Consider the following 17,259-nt stretch of genomic DNA (forward strand, 5'->3'; position numbering starts at 1 on the left):
GGCTTTTTTTTTGTGGGTAGGGGCATTTTTTTTGGGTGGGGGGCAATACATAGAGATCTTCAATAAGGCTGGATTCACACCTATCCATTTTTAGTGTTTTTTGCATTTTGCAGATTTGTACGAGTCCATTTACCAGTGTTTCCTATGGAACACGTTCTGTAGTGCAAATCTGCAAAATGCACTAAAAATGCCTAGGTGTGAATCCAGCCTAAAGGATGCTCATCAACATTTTAGGTTAAACATTTTTAATCTGAATGTTTAGTTGTACTGCCAATTTAACAATAGCTTGTACTGGCACAAGCACAGCGTCCAGAAAGGAAATAAGATGCAGATATGAAATATACAATACAAACAGACTGATGATTCATAACAGGCCAAGTCATGCAAGGAAAGCTCGGCCATCTGTTTGCAGAGATACCAGTCACCAAATTGTATCGTCAATATCTGCTTATCTAACAGGCAGTCATGTTCAGGCAGTCATGGGGAAACTAGCTTTGCAGAGATCCACAAAAGCAAGAAATACACTGCTTTGGTATCATTTGAGAATGTATCACATGCAGGATCGATAAACCATAACATGGTTCCCAAAGAAACCGGTCCACCCTGCAAGCTTAAGCATCAAGTTAGCAACTATTTCCAACAACATTTACCTCCAGGGTGTCTGAATTAACTAAATGGCTGTGTAAAGTTAAATATAGATTATGCTTTAGAGATTATCAGAATCAGATGTCGTCTTGGTGTACAGAATGGTTTAAGCAGGACTCCAGCCAGATAAAAATAAAAAATAAAGGATAATTTCACCTTTCGGGAAAAATAATAAATGCATATATATTTGCAGGAAATAAAATGTGCATTTTTTTTCCCTAAGGATACGGGAAAACATTGTACCCCGGTCAGTGGATCGGAGGGTGCAATGCCAGACTTCTGCAAACAAGCCCTGCAGCTTTCAGCCCGTACCTGCAGACAGGCCGACTGTTTACAAGCTGCAGGGTGAGGCCACTCATTCACAGAAAAAACTGTAAGGCTGAGATCGCACTTATACAATTTGGATTTGGGTTTCTCTGCATCCAATCTGTATGCGAGGAGACTGACCAACTCTTTATGGAGCCGGTTCCCACATCTCCAACGTAGCCGCGGAGCACACAGCAGAAGGATCCTGTGCGTCTTTGGCTTCATTTCAGGTTCGAATTCAGGCAAAAGTTCGGACCTGAAACCGCGAATGGGGACGCACTGGACCCCCTGCTGCGAGCCACACCCAGTGTGAACCCAGCCTCAATAAATGACATGGCTATGTGAGCGGAGCTGATACCAGTTCCCATTCAGGTACTTGCACTGCCTGCATTATAAAAAAAATAAAAATAAATACATTAAATAATGTAAATAATGTGTTCATGATTGCACGGCTAGAATAATTGTGTTTTTTTTTTTATATCTGTCCAGATTTCAGCTTTAAAATAAAAGAGCAGGGGTATGGGTCATTTTTGCTATTAGAGTGAATATCTTCTTGTATGTGCTTGTAGTATCTCAGGTACACTCCCTCAGTAGAAGATTAACTTCTCTGACTTTGAGATAACCCCCACCCTCCTATCATCCCACTATCAAGTAGGAGCTCCTCAGGATGCTTCATTATTATTTAATAGTGAGATGTTGGCTGTATGGGATCCTCTAGGACAGGGTTTCACAACCAGGGGTTCCATGGACCCCTGGGGTTCCTTCAGAGGTGTACAGCAGTTCTTTACGCAATGAAGAGATTCTGCCTCCCAGTAACCACCAATTTCAATTATCTTTTATCCATGCATAAGGGTAGAGGGTTTTCCCACAGATTAACAATATAAACATGTCCTTCTCCCATTGACTGTTCATATAAGAGGTATTTCTCCCATTGACCATCATTGTATGGGACCACTACCCCAACTACCAATATAAGGAGGCACTTTTCCACAGACCAAAATTTTAACCACTGGCGCATCTTTTCTGGCATTATTTGTTCCATTTCACGATTGTTGTTACGGAAGCAATTTTTTCATATAAACGCAGGGGAGTTAAAAAATCTGCTCTGGATGTCAAAACGGTAAGGCTTCATGCACACGAGACATTGTTTAACCTTTCCTGAAGGATTTAACTTGACAGCTAGAATCCAGGATTTAAAAACGTCTGTTCAGCCGCGTTTAAATGAAAAACGTTTGTAAACGAAACGCTGCTAAAACGTGAGTTACCGCATTTAGAAGCGGTTACAGGCATTTGCCATTTCAAGTGCCTCTGAACACTGGTCCTGAACGCATTTTTTTGCGATTCAAAAAAATGCTTCTAAACTCAACTGCCTAGAAACTAATATAAACGACTCTGTGTGCATGTACTGATAACATAAAAGAGGAGAGCTCAGGGGCAGCTGAAAAAAAAAACACCCAACTGCTCCTAAACGTCAGTTTACCAGCGCAGCAGTGTATGTGAGGCCTTAGATACACTGAGTCTTATATTTACAACTTACTGACCACTAAAAATGTACCGTGAGCTAAATGGAATAAAATAAATTTAGAAAGAAGACATGAAAATTATTTCAAGGGTTTCTTTATATTAAAAAGGCTAAGAAAGTCTTCTCTAGGAGGGCACAAGAGAGGGGTTTTAGCCAATAATAATAAGTAGCACCTTCAGGGTCTCCTGAGCGTCAGGCAAACAGGTTGGCCCCTTTCCAGTTTTTGTCAGCAGGGCATCTGTCCACTGAACCCCTGCTGAGCCGAGTGAGTGGATGGCAGGTACGTGTCTACTCTGATTATGCAGAGAAGATACAGCTCGCTCTGCTTTATGGACAGTGGGATGTAAACAGACCGGCTGTCCCTTTACACCCGACTGCCACGGAGTGGAACTTTTTCTGCCGGCTCAGAATGGAGGTAGCTGGGTTAAAACTGGCACAAGTTAATTTACATCTGACTGTCCATAAAGGAAACTTGAGGGTCTCATCGGGTTTGGGTGAAAAACAGACAGCCGGACCTGATCGGACCTCTTGCATGAAATTAAGGTCAGATGTTTTCATGTCTAAAAGAAAGTTGGGGTTACTTTTTTCAGCGTTTCATAGCGACAGTGGTTTAGAAGCTACTTAAAGTCATATTTCCTGCCATCTGATCGAAAGCAAGGAGGCATGATTTCCTTCCCAATACCATCTCTCTTGCACCTCATATGTCTTCATGGCACTTAAGCCGACAACTGTCTCCAGACATATCTGAACATCTTCGATCAAAGGCAAGCATGGTTTGCTTTTTTTTCACTCTCATTTTCCTCATTGGTTCTTATTACCTGCCTGGAAAGATAGTTTAATTATGTTTTAATTAGAAAAGCTTGAACTAATGCCTTGACATGGATTTACATATATCTACAAAGGGCATTGACTTGAGACTATTGTATTTAGCACCAGGTCCCAAAACTCGCTACCATCATAAGAGCAGGACCCTTGTCCCTCATGCTATTTATGATCTTTCAATGGACCCAGTCTAATTCAAATATATCATAAAGAGCACATTGCTCCCAAAGTTATATTTTCTGTCGAATTGTGGCATCTGGTCTGCTTGTACTGCAGCTTCCAGTTACAAATTAACATTTGTGTTGGAAACGGTAAGGCTGAAATCTTGTACCATACATTTTTTTTTTTTTAAAACACTAAGGATAGATGTATAAAAAGAATCTCCACCCAGTAAAACAGAGTAAGACAATGTCTTTTGTAGCCTGCAATAGGAGAAAAAAAAAAAAAAGGTTTGATCTAAACAAGAGCTAAGGTAACCTTTTCACTTATTTATAAATGCCCCAGGACTCTATCTGTAATAATAGCACCAACTTTAAAGTTTTTGCATCAGACACAGAGGGTCCACTATGGGAAAGACTTAAAAGGACATTAAAAAAAAATATATATATATATTGCATAATTTCACAAATTATTGATAAATAAATCTTGCCAGTCAGTTTTGGAAAAACTTTATGTAATCACTTCAGCTCTTGTAACTGTATATACCAGGGCTTTTTCCCCCCAACCAGGGTTCTATGGAACCTTAGGGTTCCTCCTCGAGGTTGCTAGGGGTTCCTTGAGCAATTTCTGCCTTTCAGCTAAGCTCCCACTGATCATTTTAGCTATCACTAAGGGGGTAATTCTTCCCAATGACTAAGTTTAAAGTGGTTGTAAACCCTTGCAATTCACTTTACACTACAGGTTAACCCATAATAGAGCTTACTTGTAGCTACCCCGGATATCTCCTAAACCTGCACAGTTTAGGAGATATCCCCTGCATCAGCATGTGCCAACGTCATCGGCACATGCACACTGAAGCAACAGCACATTGCTTCAGTTAGTGCGCCGTTACCAACTGCTCCTGTGTGCATAAGCGACAGTGATGTCATCACCATGTATTGAAAAGATTGAGAAAGGCTGGTATACAGCTTTTAGACCAGAGCAATCTTTATATTTCCGCTTTGGCTCTATTTGGCAATAATTTTGTTGTTACTTAAGATACAATGTTAGAGTGCACTGAAATTGATGCAACATGTGCTAAAAGCCATGCAGTATGCCTAAGACCGGCCATAGAGGGTATGAATCTCGGCCCGTTCTTGCCGAGATTCGAATGTGTATGGTCAGGCTGAATATAAGTTAATTGATCAACTTGGGTCCTACTGGATTTTGCTTGCGATTATTGCTAGTGGCTAAGTTATAAACAGGTACAGGGCTGGTTTATAATTATTTAATTTATTGTCACCAAAAAGACCCCAAAGCTGTGGGGGATATGTAGTAACTGAAAGTACATTTTAAAAATGGCAAGGTGTTCCCCTTAATATTCTAACCAGACCCTTACCCAGACATGCAGCCTGGATGGCCAAGAAAGGAGGGTAGCAAGCATGTGCCCCCCCCCCCCCCCCATCACCCCTGTGCCATACCAGGCCCCATGCATTTTAACAATGAGGAGGTACCTTGCAAATTACCCTTGTCCCAATGTTGGAGGCTTCTTCCCCTACTAATCTGCCCCAAAAAGTGGGTAGGGGTAATAGTGAGGACTTATGGTTGAAGCTTGAAGCCCCTATTAAGGGAGAAACCAGATATTTGTCACATTAGTACCTTTAACCCATTAGCACAAAAATAAAAGGAAAAACAAAACAAAAAATGTTTTTAAATATTTTTGATTGATCGATTTTGTGCTCTCTCGGGATATCAAATAAAATGCCTCTAAATCAGAGGCCCTCCCTGTTAACATCCCGAGGATGAAGTTAAACACTTAATGTCTACTTTTCACTATGCATGGCAATCTATAGCTCTGGAGTTCACATCACACTATCCTTCGCCACACTGTATCAGGAGAACCTCCCTCCCCCCACATCGCCAAATTAGGTTAATGGTGCAGTGTTGGAAGAAGCATTGTGTCTCTTTTTTGGGATGGATAGCTTCTGTCAATATGACTATACTCCCTAAGCTTATTTATTTATTCCAAACATTGCCCATATCAGTCGCCTATGACCACCTGAAAAAAATTGCAAACAGATTTATTGCAATATGTATGGAAATATAAGCGGCATAGGATCCCCCGCTCAGTGCTCATGTCCTGGGGGCCTAGCGTTCTCTAATCTTATCAAGCAACCCAACTTTCCGGTGATTGCATCCTGGTTTACACAACATTCGTTTAACAGGTGGACACATACTTTGTAATGCAAATGCAGAGGTAGCACCTAGCCAAATGTTTGGAACAATGTCCCATCTCAGAATGCTTTGGCACAAGCCGTCTCGTTAATATGTCCTCTCCTCAGGAAAAAATCATTGCCGACCTCCATGTATAATCCTAAGATACACGCTAGCCTCACCTACCCCATGTCCTCTCCTTGGACGTTTGGTAGACTCTAGGTCCCGTACACTATTACCATTTACCAAATTACAAGATAAATTTGGCCTGCCTCACCAAGTGTTCTACGATTATCTACAAATCCATCATTATGCCCAAACAATTACCCCCAACTTACAATTTTTGGCCCCATCCTCTTTTGAGTGTATGACTCTGGAAGGCACGGCACAAAAGGGCACGATTTCTGATATCTATAAACTGCTGAATGCTCACCCCATCCAAACCCAAGGTAAGCACTCTTACATGACCCGCTGGGAGAAGGTGTTGGGAGGGGAGATTTCGCTGGCAGATTGGCAGGTTATCTGGTCCCACGCTGCTAAAAGCTCCCTGTGTACTTTGAACAAAGAAAATCCATATAAAATCCTTTTATTTGGGTATCTGACCCCAAATGTACTCCACATCTACCCTTCCAGCTCCGACAGATGCTGGCGTTGTCTGGCAGAAAAAGGCACCCTCCTTCACATATTTTAGAACTGCCACCCGATTGTCCCCTTTTTGGCATTCTGTCCAGCAACTCTTGGGCAGCCTCTTTGGGGCAACTCTCCCTATGACACCAAAGTTATTTTTGCTAGGCCTCCCCCTCGAAAACAAATCTCCAAAGTCCGTAGGACGTTGCTTCGTCACATCCTTACAGCTGCGAGATGCCTCATTACTTTCAGCTGGAAACGGCTGTCCCCTCCCTCTTCAGAGGCCCTATACGCTAGAATTAACAATGTGGAACTAATGGAGAGAATGACCGCTAGATTACAAGATAGAATGGAGGCTTCATGACCAAGTCTGGGAGTTATGGCATCTCCAGGAGGACCCTCCTTGAAACAATGAATCAGTCATGGCAAAGATCTTTTTTCTTTTCCTCTTGTTTTCTTTCTTCTTGACTATCCAATTGCTGTTATAAATTGCACTACCATTTTAGTAATGACTTACTATACATTGCATTGATCTCTAGCTGAGGTCAATCTTATTTTTTTCAGCTTAGACATGTTCAGTGATACCATTGACTACGGTTGTAGGAGTCTGCTCCCACCTCAGGTGGATTTTCTCTGTAAACACTTTGCTTTTGTTTATGTAACTTATAATACAAAGAGTTTGCCTTTGTCGATACATTTTTGAAAATCAATAAAATTGCTATGAAAAAATATAACACAAAGATGTACAGAAGATTTCACCTAATTTTCTGTCCATATGACAATTGGATTTTGAAAATTTTGGGTTGTTGTAGAAACAAGGATTGATGACAAAGCTTCAGTGGAGACACCTTTTTCCCCGTGAAAACAGGAGCGAATTTCCCTTTCTGGGGTAATTTCCTCTCACTTCCTGTTGTCTCCCTCCATTTGTAAGTATGAGTCGTATGTAAGATGGATGTTTGTAACCCGGGGACAGCTTGTAATTGCAAGCTTTTAAAATAATATATAATAATGCCCCCAAAAGTAAATCCAAGTCAATCACGGCAACCAGAGTGGTAACACACAATCAACAATGATTTGTTGCCCAATCTGTATACGCTACACTCCTGTCAATGACAGATTCCTGGCTGGGGTCATTTGAACTTATCAGTGTGAATTACCGACGTTCGGTATCGGTCATTTAGCGGTGGGAGTGCGGCATGTGCAGCCCACCTGAACTGACACCACTAACTTCAAATGGTATTTGGATTTTTTTTTTTTTGGGGTTTGCCAATTTTTTGGCCTGTGCATTGAACACAAACGTGTTCATACCTCACAAGATCAGACTGTCACATTTACTATCTCGGTAAGTACCTTACATATTTAGAAAAATGATTGTAAAGTATTAGAAAAATGTCAAGAACACTTAAACAAGACTGCTGAAACATGTAGCTCAGATCAGAATAAAAATTAGTTTCCAAGTGTAATATTTTTAAAAGGCCAACATCAAATACTGATACGACAAACTCAAAAAAAAAGAAAAAAAAAAAAAAAAATAGTGAAGTGATATATGCAGTGGATTTTTTTTTTTTAAGTAGTCATGTACTTAAATAACAAAACGTTGTTTATAGTCTTGCTGGAATTAAAAAGTGTATCTACAGTATATCCAAATATTTTTTGATTTTTTAGTTTTTGATAGAATTGGGAAAGATTAGAACTCCTATCAAATTGTACTGCCATCTGTGAATCTGTTAAAGGGATTCCCCTCACCTTCTGTTGTGGGGACAACCTTTGTTACCAAACAGGAAGTGAAGGAATGTCAACAACGGACCTCCAACAGCAGAAAAACCTGCAAGAGTTCTAATCTTTCCCCACGCTATGCAAAAAAAAAAAAAAAAGGGGGGGGGGGGAAAGGGTTTATGCTAAAGATACACTTTAAGTGAATAACTGAAATACTTTTCTTATAGAAAGTATCGCTTTCCTAATTTTAAATGAGACAAACCCAAAACCTTTAACTACTCACAGGCAAGACTGTATCCTCCTCAAGTCACTGCAATCAGCCAGGTGCCAAAGCCCTGGGAGTCTGCTCTCTTTCTCCACTGCAATCCATCATCCAAATACCAGTCCGCACACCGACAACGTATAACTCCAGACAAGGTATGTTGCAATGACACCACACTGCTCACTCCCACCCAAAGTTATGGCCACAAAATGTTTCACTCACAGCAAGGCTTAAAGTGCATTAAGATAAAAAGCCTTCTGTGGGCAGCAGCCCCTCAATACTTACCTGAGCCCCTCTAGATCCACCGAGGTGGCTTGGTCTTGGCTGCCCAGGACTCCCCTCCTCATTGGCTGAGATAGCAGCGTGATGCCATTGGCTCCCACTGCTGTCAGTCAGCCAATGAGGCGAGAAAAAGGGGTTGGGACGGGGCCCCAGCTCCATGTCTGAATGGACACAGGGAGCTGTGGCTCAACTTGGGTACCCCCATAGCAAGATGCTTGCTGTGGGGGGCACTCAACAGGGAGGGAGGGGCCAGGAGAGCCCAAGAGGGACCCAAGAAGAGGAGGATCTGGGCCGATTTGTGCAAAACCGCTACACGGAGTAAGCAAGTGTTACATGTTTGTTATTTTTAGCTTAAAAAAAATAAAAATAAAATTATCTCTGGATATAGATAAGTACATTCCCCCTTGGAGGGGTGGAGTTAGGACCAGGGACATTTCACGCCTCGAAACCTACTGGCTCTATGAATTGTAGTCTCACTCTCCATTTGGAATGAATGTAGAGTGGGACATTAATGACTTTCTCAATAAGGCATAAATGCAACCACTTTATTTTATAATTTATTCTCATTTTTTTATTTCCTTACCAATTTTTAGGATTATCTGGGTTCTGATCTTAAATTTGAAATTTGCATATTTTGTTGTATTTTCATGTAGTTTTACATGTTGTTGGATATCTCATGATTCATGTGCATATATAGTTTAGGTTTATAATTGCAGTAGATTATTACCCCAGTTTAAGTTTCAACTCTGTGGGGCACTTAATATTTCAACATACATTTGCAATATATTATCTAATATATATATTTTTAACTTTCTAAATCCATCCGGTATGATGCCAAGCTATTATAACACAATTTTTAGTTATCGTCATGTCCTCACTGTATGAAACATAGCGGTGTTCAGCCAATGATGTGTTGGATGCAGAGGCTTCTCATTGTCTCATAGGGAGGCGTGGCCCTGCAGATATCTATGCCTTCCAGATTGCCGATGTGGCGGTGGCGTGACCGAGTGTGGGTGGACCAATAAGCATCGCCGCTGTGGTGTCTGGAGGAAGTCGAGTGTCCGATAGTGAGGCTTGGTGCGCACATTGCATATCCATATGACGAAGGACCTTGTTTGTATTTATGCTGATTCACTATTCATAGCGAGGCATGAGTTGCACGTGCCACCATTTTGAGAACCAGGAAGTGACTGCATTTTTGCATGACCAATTACCCACAGGTTTGTGACTTGTTATTGGGGTACTAGGTCTATATAAAACACAATGGCCATGGCATGTCTACACCCCAGATGATGTCTCCTTAAAATGAAACGTGCCGGGAGGAGCCTGCTGATGCCATTGTGTTAACATTCAGTCTTCTTATAAGTGCTTTTTTATCTGCTCAAATGTGAGTGTTCCTCAAATTTTAAAGTGGTTGTATAATCATTTTTTTTTACTTTTACCTACAGGACAGCCTATAATAAGGCTTACCTGTAGGTAAAAAAAAATATCTCCTAAACCTGTACGGTTTAGGAGATATTCCCCTCGGTATGCGCCGCTGACTGCAGCGGCGCATGCGCACAAGGGGATTCTCGGCTGAAAGTCCGGCATTGGCCAGACCCGTCCGGGATGAAATCTTCCGCGCGCATGCACGCGAATGATGATATCACAGCTCCGGCCACTCACAGCGCCGGAGCCGCGATACCCGGAAGAAACGCTGAGGGAGCATGTCAGCTCCCTCGGCGTGGATCGGACCAGATGTCGGGGCCTCGTTCTAAGGTAAGTATTTCATAATGAGCTAGTATGCGGTGTATACTAGCTCATTATGCCTTTTCCTTTGCAGGTAGAAAAAAAAAAAAAAAAAACACATCTGCGGGTTTACTCCCGCTTTAATAAAGTTTCCTTGTTATGCGGATTAACACTATGTGGAACTATTATTTTATACGTTGCATCCTGTGAGCATACGAAAAGGATTTGATCTACCTGCCTCTGAGTCTTTCCTACTTGCTAGGAGTGTAAGCAGTGATGCAGTGTAAATATCTTCCTATGCCAACATCCCCAGACGTGGATGTCCCTGTGTACTGGTGCGTTATCACAAGCCTTGACGACTCATTGGGCTTATGCCTGGAGTCCATTGGCTCTGGTAAGCCTCTCATGTTGGTGGTGGCTTCTCCCATTATCTTCTCTTCACATCCGTTTTCCTATTGATGTCTGGACGTTGCTATTCATCTACTTGGATCAACATCACATCTCAGTTTTTTATCTGTGGATTATTTACACTTGTTCACTAGCACAGTGTGGACTTTATTATTTAGCGTGTTTAATGTTTATCTTCTGTCTTTATCATATACGGCCTTATTCAATACGACCATACTTATTTAGCGCTGCACATAAATATTTTCTTCACTTGTGATTGTCATTTGCTGTGTTGGCTGCTGTCTTGGATTTAGGTGACAGAGCAGTATTGTTTACTTTTTGACTGACTGACAGCTGTGGGAACCAATGGCTGCCGCTGCTGTGTCTCAGCCAATCAAGAGGAAGTGCCTCGGATGGCCGAGACAGACACTCATGGACATCGCTGGACAGAGATGGGGTTTAGGCAAGAATTAGGGGGGCTTCTGCACACAGAAGGCATTTTATCTTAATGCATAGAATGCATTAAGATAAAAAAAAAAAAAAAAAAAAAAAAACTTTACAACTCATTTAAGTTGTGCTCATAAAACATAATTTGGTCCTATGAGCTTTGTTGAAGGGATCCGATTTTTGGACTGGATGATTCTCATTCAAGCAGACACCATATGGTTATTTGGTTATGTGACCAGTAGTTGAGGGAACCTGAAAACTGCATTTTTAATAAGTATTTCAGTACTAGCTTTAAAATGTCAGTTTATGCATAAGCCCAGTTTCTATGCCCTTGCCATAATTTCTAACCATGCATACAGACATGCTTCCTGGCTTGCCCAAAGTCACATAGTATTCATAGATTTCTGCTTTGGCATGGAGGAAAAAATTAAGAAACTAAGGCCGCGTACACACGCGCGGACTGTTCGCCCAACCTTGTCCGCTGAACAGTGTTTGGGCGGACAGTCCGCTCGTGTGTGGGGCTTCAGCGGACAGTTTCAGCGGACAGTTGGCCGAACAAGGTCTTACGGAAATTCCGAAAAACTGTCCGCTGAAACAAGGTTTCAGCGGACTGTTCGCTCGTGTGTAGGCTTGTTCGGCCAACTAAGTCTCGCGCATGCTCAGAAAGGATTTCCACGTCGGAAGGTTGCATTGCAGTGTATAGGACGTCGTATTTTTCGTCCCGTCGTACGTGCCGTTCACGTCATCGCGCACGGTTTCAGCAAACTGTTCGTCCGTCGTGTGTGGCCATGTCCGTCCATGCTAAGTTTGAGCGGACTGTTCGCTCAAACTGTTGGACGGACAAAGTTGGGCCAACAGTCCGCGCGTGTGTACGCGGCCTAAGGGCCATACTTGGTGCCAAGACAAACAAAGGCCACTTCTGCATTTTTTTATGTGTTGCAACTACAGTTAATTTATCCTGTGTGTTTTATATGTGATACCATTCACAATTGAAGGACTTTTATTTTTATTATTATAAATTAAAAGAGCATTACTTTAAATGCATAGATAAGTCCTATGCCCTAATCTTACAACACATTTTTCTTTATTACAGCTATTTTAATTTGCATGTCAATTTTGCTTTTTTTCTCTCATTGCATTTCTGCTTTATTGAAAATGTATATACTAAAACATTTCAGTAAAATGTTGTTCCTAATGTGTTTACCGGTTCAAATTCTGGTCAAGCTGTCACTTAGTATATGAATCACTGTGAGGCATACAGCTAAATCTAAGCTGTGTCAACATATATTTAGAAAATGACAGACAGACTGAAATAAAAGTAAAATTGAACTCAACATGCTATAGAGATCCAGCACTTGTGCATTGGTAACAATATTGGATTCTATTTATAAAAAGGCATTGGGAAAATCCCTGGATTCTCAACCTAGTAATGATTTACCAAATTCATAGCTTTGAACATATACCATTTTTTATCAATATAAATCTTAGCATATCCACAGTGGATATAAAAAGTCTACACACCCCTGTTAAAATGTCAGATTTCTGTTATGTAAAAAAATTAGACCAAGAGAAATCATTTCAGAACTTTTTCCACCTTTTAATGTGACCTATAAACTGTACAATTCAATTGAAAAACAAACTGACATCTTTTAGGTGGAGGGAAGTAAAAAAAATAAAAAAAATAAAATAAAAAAAATAATAATAATAAGGTTGCACAAGTGTGCACACCCTTAACCAAATAATTTGCTGAAGCACCTTTTGATTTTATTACAGCACTCAGTCATTTTGGGTATGTGTCCATCAGCATGGCACATCTGGACTTGGCAATATTTGCCCACTCTTCTTTGCAAAAACACTCAAACTGTTAGATTGCGAGGACATCTCCTGTGCCCAGCCCTCTTCGGATCACCCCACAGATTTTCAATCTGATTCAGGTCTGGGCTCTGGCTGGGAAATTCCAAAACTTTAATATTCTTCTGGTGAAGCCATTCATTGTTGGATTTGGATGTATGCTTCTTTGTGTCATTGTTGAAAGATGAATTTCCTCTTCATGTTCAGCTTTCTATCAGAAACCTGTGCAGTGTTTTTGCACCAAACATATCTTTTGGAATTATGGCCAAAAAGTTGAACCTTAGTTTCATCAGACCATAACACATTTTCCCACATGCTTTTGGGAGACTTCAGATGTGTTTTTTGCAAAAATTTAGCCAAGCTTGGATGTTTTCTTCAAAAGAAAAGGCTTCCATGTTGCCACTCTACCCCATAGTCCAGACATATGAAGAATACGGGAGATTGTTGTCAAATGTACCACACAGCCAGTACTTGATAGATATTCCTGCAGCTCCTTTAATGTTGCTGTAGGCCTCTTGGCAGCCTGCCTGACCAGTTTTCTTCTCCTCTTTTCATCAATTTTGGAAGGGATGTCCAGTTCTTGGTACTGTCACTGTTGTGCCATATTTTCTCCACTTGATGATCACTGTCTTCACTGTGTTCCATGATATATCTAATGCTTTGAAAATTCGCACCCTTCTCCTGACTGATACCTTTTAACAAGGAGATCCCTCTGATGCTTTGGAACTTCTCTGCAGACCATGACTTTTGCTGTTGGATACAACTAAGAAAATGTCAGGAAAGACCTACTAGAACAGCTGAATTTTATTTGGGGATTAATATTTAAACAATGGCACATTATTTAATTTTTTTTATTTTTACTCCCCTCCCCCCAATAAAAGATTTCAGTTTTTTTTTCCAATCGAGTTGTACAGTTTATAGGTCACATTAAAAGGTGGAAAAAATTCTGAAATTATTTAACTTGGTCTCATTTTTTTTTACATCACAGAAGCCCGACATTTTACCAGGGGTGTGTAAACTTTTTCTATCCACTGTATCTCCAACACATTCAAATCCTATAAATAAAATAAACATTTGAATATAAATAAAGCCCCACTACTAATCAGATTTTCTGCTGATTTTTTTCCTTTAGGTTTACCAAAACCATACAATATGAGAAAAATGTATAAGGGAGCTAAGATACTGAAACAAACTTATAGCGCCACATCCCTTTGAATATATATTATATCTGCAAGAAATTGTTTATGGGACTTTTTAAGCTTAAAAAGTCCCATAAACAATTCACATAATATGAGGTTAAACCTTAGCAGTTTCAATTTGTATGCAATCAGGCAGGACCTTGCACTACATGGTTTTGAAGACAAATCAGCAGAAAATCTGATAGTGTGTATGGGGCTTAAAGGCAATTTTTTTTAAAGATTTGAATAAAATAGTGAATGGTTAGAATCACTGTCAGATTTTAATTACTGCTGTCTGTGTCCCCTTAGGGAGATTATCTCTAATTGTCCTGGTGACCAATGTCACTAGGAAAAAGTGAAGGTAAACCCAGAATTTTGAGTTGCCACCAGGGCAAGAATAAAGGAAAAAAAATCTTCCAATAAGGATTTGTTCCCATGACAATTGTCTCAGAGGATTTTGTGCACATTGGAAAGATATCCTCTTACTTTTGTTGAGTCTATGAGATAGAAATGGAGGGGAAATCTCCCAAAGGAACATAGTTAAAAATAAAATAAAACTTGACAGCAATTTTAATCATCCCCTACTCTATCCATTTTTTTTTTTTTTTTAAAGATTGGATCTAGATATACTTTAAAATATTGCTATCCTAACTCAAGTGTGGCAATTCCTAATGAGCGGATCATGAAACAGATGCATAAATAGAGGCCAGCTTAAAATAAATAAATAAATAAATAAAAGCTTCATATCAGGATGCAAAAAGAAAGGCTGCTATGGTTATATACAAATCAGGACTTTTCCTGTGAGCTCAATTCACACCATATGCATTGGGCCATTTCAGTTCTCACCACCATGCTGAAAATAAGTAGAACATGCACTGCTTTTTTTTCTGCAGTGATGTGATGTGATACAGTACTCACAACAGCCTACAGAGAAGATGAATGGCACGTTATGTGTCATTTCAATAAAGTTAGAAACCGTGAGAGTCTTGTTTCACCCTGGTGCTATGTGGGAACCAGTGCGATTCCTTTATGGGTTTCCACATCTAACACGCAGGCAGTTCACACTGACATCTGCAAACCGCTGCTGGTGTCAATTGAAAGTTATTGATACTCCCAAATCAGTTCGCAGAACAAAGTGTGAACTGTGAAATCAGAGCGCCTGGGTTTGGTCCAATTCCAGTACGGACCAAAAAAAAAGGGTCCGGCACCATTTTGGTGCGAATGCGTTTCAATTTCAATCAAACTGTATGGCTGAATTTGCATCGCACAGACGTCGCATGTGATGTGCACAGCAATGCGGTGTGTTTCAAATGCGATGTCTGACATCGCATACATGTGAACCCAGCCTTAACTAGCCCCAAAATTGGCCACTCTTGTGCCAATTTATTGCCTAATGACACAGCCCAACACACATTAAGGCTAAATTCATAGATATGAGGATCCGCAAGCTGCGGTTTGCATAGGCATGGCAGCCGGTAATTTGGCTTCCATGCCTCCTGAAACACAGGGAAAGAGGTCCCTGTAGCATTTTGGAAATTGCAGTCCGCACAGGAACCACACAGTTCTCAGTGCGTGTGGTGTGACACTAGGATTAATGACACCAGCATGCATACAGTGCATTTTGTCTGTGCAGGTGGTTGCTGCTGCGGGAGCAGGTGCTCACCCGCACAGATGTGAACTTAGCCTAAGGCCGAGTTCACACCTATGCACACCCCACATCCAATTTGCACGGTAGAAGATTGTGACCGGCTCTCTATGGAGCTGGTTCACACATCTCCGCTGCGGCTCCGGTGCAAATTTGCACAGGAGTCCTGTGCGTCTTTTGGTCCGTTTCAGGTCAAAATTCAGCCCAAAAATTCAGGCTGAACGCAGACTGGAAACTGAGAACAGGGACGCACCAGACCCCTGCTGTGAGCCGCATGCGGCAACAGAGTCAACTCAGCCTTAAGGATCAACAGCTGGCCACAAAAAGGTGAAATGTTGTGGAGCCAGCCTTAAAGTAAAAGGAACGGCTCCCCTTCTCCTCTCTGCTAAACACTCCCTTTACCACAACAGTAGAAATTCTGCAAAGTTCAAATATTTTAAATATGCTTCTTTGTACCTGATTTTCTTTTAAAAGTCCCTCAGTCATGTGACCACACAGCTGTCAGCTTTGGTAGATCAGTGGGCTGTTGGGAGTGTCCTCCCTCTCCCTAGTAATGTCTCTACCAGAAGTGACATACCTTGCTGAGGGTGGGGGTGGATCCGGTAGGGGTGGAGGCAGAGGCGGGCAGTGTAGGGCCCTGGTCAGGTAAGAAAGGGCGGTGTAACTTGGAGGTTTGCCGATTTTTTCCCCGACAACGGTTTACGGAAGTGCCTGTGAGGTGGCACGTTCAGCTCAACAGGCAGACGGTTGTCGGTACAGAACAGGAGATTGGAATTGCCTAGCTTAGACTACGATTTCTAATCTAGATAATCAGCAATTCAGAAAATGCAAAATATAAAAGTTAAAAAGGTATTAGACATGCTAATCATTGGCAAATTTAGATTTTTGGGTGGAATTCCACTTTAACTGTTACAGGAAAAGATGATTTTCTTGTGAATTCAGTTGTCTATATCTTTTAGTGATCATGTGGACATGATTTTACAGAAAGTTTGTACTCTATAGCGTAGAACTATTCTGTATTGCTCAGGTTTGTGACCGGTACACTTTATGTATTAAGAAAGTTTTAATATCTGCGCAACAAATGCTGCTACAAGTACATACTGAGGTCATCCATTATGGACATCAACATGAATAAATACTGACAGATGTATAATTTCCCATTATACAGTCCGTTAAAAGGGAAGCGGAGATAACACATAGTACTGTGAACCCAGCTGCCATATAATACAAATCATTTACAGCAATAATCTGGTAGTTCCACATGAAGTTTACTGCATTTCTCTATTAATATAAAAAGTCCCATTGACATAATGGTGAACACATTGCATGGGGAGTCTGTGCAATCATACAGGGCCCACATAATAAAGGGGGAGCCAGGTAGGGACATTCAGTATCTCACAAAAGTGAGTACATCCCTCACATTTTTGTAAATATTTCATTATATCTTTTCATGTGACAACACTGAAGAAATGACACTTTGCTACAAATG

General features: G+C 40.9%; 1 protein-coding gene across 2 annotated transcripts in view; it reads right to left on the reverse strand.

Moving 5' to 3' along the window:
* The window catches only part of DAPK1 (death associated protein kinase 1), a 226,725-nt gene that overhangs the window by 169,036 nt on the left and 40,430 nt on the right, over positions 1–17,259 (reverse strand). The window lies entirely within an intron of this gene.

This window comes from Lithobates pipiens, unplaced genomic scaffold (genome assembly GCF_037356315.1).
Source record: "Lithobates pipiens isolate NorthernLeopardFrog02 unplaced genomic scaffold, aLitPip1_a1.2 Scaffold_13, whole genome shotgun sequence".
NCBI classification, from domain to species: Eukaryota; Metazoa; Chordata; class Amphibia; order Anura; family Ranidae; genus Lithobates; species Lithobates pipiens.